Here is a 6,218-nt window from a genome sequence, read left to right on the forward strand (position 1 = left end):
CATTGACTCTAACAGAAGTTAGTCAACCGTTAACAAGATAAGACGACGTCGTTTTAATATATATATATATATATATTTTTTTAAAAAAAATATGTTCATTTCAGGACGCAAACCCGTGCCGGGATATCCTCTTAAAGGGGCACACTAACAACTAGACTAAAATAATTTTTTGAAATATTATTACAAATTGAAATTCCCCATTATATAAACTACTATTCTTCTTCATCTTATCCAATTTAAAACTTTGGTGATTGCTTTATATATTTTAGTTATTGTTTAATATGTCTAATATTTTTTACAAGATATCTTAGTGAAAGAAAAGTAAAAGGTCTCTTAACATTTTTGAACAAAATGTCAAAAATATATAATATTAACTTTGAAAAATAAAATTCCACTTAAGTTTAAAATTAAAAATAATTTAAATAAGAAAATTGTATAAATAAATTCAAAGTTCTAATCATATTTAAGATCATATAATAATAAAAATATTTATTTAAATTTTAGTAGGATATAAGTTTATAAAATATATGATAAATAAAAACATGTTAATGTATTTATATAAGTAATTGTCACCAAAATTTTAAATTGGATAAGATGAAGAATAATAGTAGTTTATATAATTTCAATTTTGTAATACTATTTAACAAATTACTTTTATCTAGTTGTTAGTGTGCCCATTTAAAAGGGTACAACACGGTTTGAGTTCCGGAATGAACATTTATATATTTTTTTTAAAAAAAATATATATATATATATCAAAATGACGTCGTCTTATCTTGTTAACGATTGACTAATTTATGTTAGAGTCAATGTAGATTTATGCACGTTTTAAGAAGTTTAGATAGTTTTTCTTAAATTATAATTAAGTTGAGGTAGGATTTGGCACTGACCATTTGTTCGGGTCCTATTTGGCACGACTGAGAGTGTTGGGGTCGAAATTGGCATTTTTCCTCGTGTATCAAAACGACCTCGTTTTATCTTGTTAACGATTGACTAAATTCTGTTAGAGTCAATATAGATTTAAGCACGTTTTAAGAAGTTTGGGTAGTTTTTTTGAATTATAATTGAGTTGAGGTCGTATTTGGCATTGATCAATTGTTCGGATCGTATTTGGCACGACCTAAATTGTTGGGTCGACATTGGCACTTTTTCCGTCAACCAAGCTATCTGGTTGATTATGTTCTTAAAGCCAAAGAAGAATGTGAGAGACTTCTACTATCAAAGGATAATGAGCCAAGTAACTTTAAGGAAGCTAAAGACTTGAAAGAATGGAGAGATTCATGGAAGGAAGGAATCACCTCAATCAACAAGAACAAGATATGGATTCGAGCTGATAAACCAAGTCATATAAAGGTCATTGGTCTCAAATGGGTGTTCAAGATCAAGAAGGATGCGGATGGAACTATCAACAAGTTCAAATTACGACTTGTAGTCAAGGGATATCTACAAGAACATGTGCGAGGACGTGTGCATGGTGTTGAACACATTGCATGAAGTGTTCAAGGCGCAAACATCTTGACCAAGGTGTTGGCAAGAATCAAGTTCAAAGAGATGAGGGAGCTGATTCGAGTTCAAGATCTTAGCAATGGAAGCTTGAAGCTTAAGAGGGAGAATGTTGGAGATAAGCTTCAACATTGCTAAAAAGGAAGTCATGAAGAAAAAGAAGTTATTCTTAAGTGCAATTAGGATAACTAGAAAAGGAAGTTATCCTTAAGTGGAATTAAGATAACCAACTAAAGCTATTAGAATTAGGAAAAATGAAAGACCTAATTCAGTGCGTAATAGGTTAAGTTAATGATCTCTATTACCTATATAAATAAATCTAATGTAAGATGACCTCATAAGAAAGATAAGAAAGATAATAGCTTGCGTTTAGTTTTTGAGAAGTTTTCTAAACACTAATAAAGGAAGAACTCTTTATTAAAGCTATTGTGGTCAACGCCTAGAATTAGGGTTAAACGTATTCTCGTTTTGGATTACGCCTTTGTTCTTGGTCAATTTAACAACTTATTTATAAGTGTATATTTTAATAGATAGTGGCTGAGATTTGTTCCTATTGATAATTCTTTACAAACAAATTTTGTTTTCAGATCCCCTAAAATATTCTACGTTAGGCGGGAAGTGAATTTTTTTGTTTTTGATCAAAGCGGGAAGTGAATTATATCTCTATATAATATATAATATCTTTATAGGGAAAAAGTGCCAATTTCGACCCCAACAATTTAGGTTGTGCCAAATACGACCTCAACTCAATTATAATTAAAAAAAACTACCCAAACTTCTTAAAACGTGCTTAAATCTACATTGACTCTAACAGAAGTTAGTCAATCGTTAACAAGATAAAACGAGGTCGTTTTGATATACGAGGAAAAGTGCCAATTTTGACCTCAACATTCTCAGTCGTGCCAAATAGGATCCGAACAAATGGTCAGTGCCAAAACTGACCTCAACTTAATTATAATTTAAGAAAAACTATCTGAACTTCTTAAAACGTGCATAAATCTACATTGACTCTAACAGAAATTAGTCAATCGTTAACAAGATAAGACGACGTCATTTTGATATATATATATATATTAAAATATATATAAATGTTCATTCCGGAACTCAAACCGTGCTGTGATACCCTTTTAAATGGGCACACTAACAACTAGATAAAAGTAATTTGTTAAATAGTATTACAAAATTGAAATTATAAAAACTACTATTATTCTTCATCTTAACCAATTTAAAATTTTGGTGAGAATAACTTATATAAATACATTAACATGTTTTTATTTATCATATATTTTATAAACTTATATCCTACTAAAATTTAAATAAATATTTTTATTATTATATGATCTTAAATATGATTAGAACTTTGAATTTATTTATACAATTTTCTTATTTAAATTATTTTTAATTTTAAACTTAAGTGGAATTTTATTTTTCAAAGTTAATATTATATATTTTGATATTTTGTTCAAAAATGTTAAGAGGCCTTTTACCTTTTTCACTAAGATATGTTGTACAAAATATCAGACATATTAAACAATAACTAAAATATATAAAGCAATCACCAAAGTTTTAAATTGGATAAGATGAAGAAGAATAGTAGTTTATATAATGGGGAATTTCAATTTGTAATAATATTTCAAAAAATTATTTTAGTCTAGTTGTTAGTGTGCCCCTTTAAGAGGATATCCCGGCACGGGTTTGCGTCCTGAAATGAACATATTTTTTTTAAAAAAATATATATATATATATATATTAAAACGACGTCGTCTTATCTTGTTAACGGTTGACTAACTTCTGTTAGAGTCAATGTAGATTTTGACACGTTTTAAAAAGTTTGGGTGATTTTTCTTAAATTATAATTGAGTTGAGGTCGTTTTTGGCACTGACCATTTGTTCGGATCCTATTTGGCACGACTGATAGTGTTGGGGTCGAAATTGACACTTTTCCTCGTATATTAAAACGATGTCGTTTTATCTTGTTAACGGTTGACTAACTTCTGTTAGAGTCAATGGAGATTTAGGTACGTTTTAAGAAGTTCAGGTAGTTTTTTTAATTATAATTGAGTTGAGGTCGTATTTGGCACTGATCAATTGTTCGGGTCGTATTTGACGTCGAAATTGGCACTTTTCCCCACTGACACTTAATTGAACTCAATAGCTCCCTTTCTGCATTCCAAGGAGGAGAAGGCTCCCTTCCTGCTCCACAATTACATCTTTAATCCTCCTGCCATTGATGAATTTTACAGAAGTGTTTAATCGCCATAAGCGAGCTGAGGGCATGGTGTACATGTATAATGTATCATTCCTAATCATCTCTCGTATGGTAATGCGCTACATAAAACCAAAATTCATTGTTCATATACTCAGTACGAATACTAGATGAACGAGGTGGGATAAAATAAAACACACACTGAGAATTAAAAGAACTTGAACGTACTTCGAGAATTGAGATAAAAGGAAAGCGAGATGACAACTTCAGTAGAGCAACAAACATAGAATGACGATTCATCTGAAAATGGAAAGGATCGATTTGCGACCAAGATAATCCTAGGAATTCAGTATCTTTGTTTATACGTTCAATGATTTATCTTCCGATCTCATCTACTCATTCTATTTAGAAGTTAAGTATGTGAATTCTTCGGTTGCTAGACTTATATGATGTTGCCTTGTAATATATATTGACAAAATATTATTGTCGATTCAGGCCATTGCTGAAACCCATGCTGGTGATGGCTCTGGGTCACAGTCATATTTGCTTCATGTATCCCCAGGTTAGCAACTTAGCATCTTAAACGCTTCCAGAGATCATGGTTTTGCTGAATTCAAGCTATGTTAAACGAGTGCTTTTGCGTTATTTGTAGAGCATGAAGTTTCCTTCATATTAAGCCTTTATCCAAATGGATACTCCATAGGAAAACCTTCTCTCAAGTCTCAAGTATGTTAAATCAGTGCTTTTGCTCTTTTTTTGGTCTCGCGATTGTTCTTTTTCAAGACAAGCTTGTGCATGTAGACTTTAGTTATTGGCTTATAGTTTTTAAAATTTTAATATTTCTGAGTTTTGCTGAAAGTCATCTCCAAGTTTGTACGAGCTATAATTTTCAACGAGCTTTCCATTGAGCCACAATTTTTTTCCTAAACATGGAACTGTATGGAAAATGGCTTTACTATTATACAACTCCACCGATATTCATCGATCTAATTTGCAGCATCTTTGGCTATCATTGCCAGATGAGGCTTAAGGTCTATGGTTTGGTAACTACTTCATACTAATTAATTTTTCTTTTCCAACTTTAACTATCCAAAGATTCTAATAATTAAAGAATTGGTATTTGTAAGAGGTAGAACGAAAAACATCTCAAAATGTTTTTTCCTTGTGGAGATCGGTATCATGCATGTAGTTTCATCTAAGCAAAAGAAAAACCATTATTCCGATCGTTCAGATACTCGGCACTATATCAAGGAAAATTGGTAAAGTTATGTTATATAAACGACATGTGTGGCTAGATTTAGAATGTTTGTACACAGACAAGAATGGGTCTAAATAAATGATAACTTTAGCTAAGCAAAGATAAAATATTTGTATTGTTAATATTTTGATATTCTAAATGAATATTTGCAAATCCAGATTAAATTTTTCATTCAGTTGGTATAGTAAAATTGGCATCCTAACTAGGCTTGGGTGTTCGGGTCGGGTTCGGGCCGGTTCCTTTCGAGTCCGGGTTTTTCGGGTCCTAAATATTTAGACACAAAAGGTACTTAGAAATTTTCGGTTCGGGTCGGTTCTTCTCGGGTCTGGGTCAGTTCTATAATTAAAATACCCGTAATTTTTCGGGTCCATATCGGATCCGGATCGGATATTTAGGATCTGAAAAAGACATGACATATCCAACTTCATCAAATTTAGTTGACATTTGTCATATATATCTAACATTTTATAAAATAACTTAAATGAAACTATTAATAATTAAAATAAAAACATTTTTAAACTCTAAATTTTACATTTTAAAACTTTATATTACTTAAAAAATGTTACAAAATAATAAAAATGTTGTTAACAAAAGATATTTCAACTAAATCATAAAATAATATATATAAAATAGAACACAAAAACATCATAGTTTTAGATATACATTTTTTTAAGTCGGGTACAAATCAGTTCTTATCGGGTCAGGTCTATTTTGGTTAGTTTTTTCGGATCCAGGTCTATTCAGGTCGGTTCCTTTCGGTTCCGATTTTTTTGGGTAAAAGAAATTTAGACCCAAAAGGTGTTTGTAAATTTTCGGGCCGGTTCCAGATCGGGTATTTTTAGACCGATTTCGGTTTGAATTTTCGGGTCCAGGTTAAAATGCCCAGACCTAATCCTAACCGGATATTCCAGATCGAGATAATTTTCTTTTTGTTGTATACTGGCATCATATATCAATATTTCCAAATATCAAAATTGCACTGTAACTGACCAAAATATTTGCATAATATTAACAGATTGACATCCCGAATGAATATCATAGCTAGAGAATGTTTAAGTTATTAAAATTTTAAATTTGTTATATACTAGTAAGTTAAAATTTTATAAATACAATAAACTATTAAAAATTGTAACAAACATAATTTTAAAATTTAATGCTTTTAAAAAGCATAAAATGCAGCTTTTAAAGTATAACTAATGAAATTTATAAAATATTATAGAAACTATAAAATTTTATGTATAGTTTGCTCAT

The sequence above is a fragment of the Brassica oleracea genome, chromosome C7 (genome assembly GCF_000695525.1).
Source record: "Brassica oleracea var. oleracea cultivar TO1000 chromosome C7, BOL, whole genome shotgun sequence".
Classification (NCBI taxonomy): Eukaryota; Viridiplantae; Streptophyta; class Magnoliopsida; order Brassicales; family Brassicaceae; genus Brassica; species Brassica oleracea.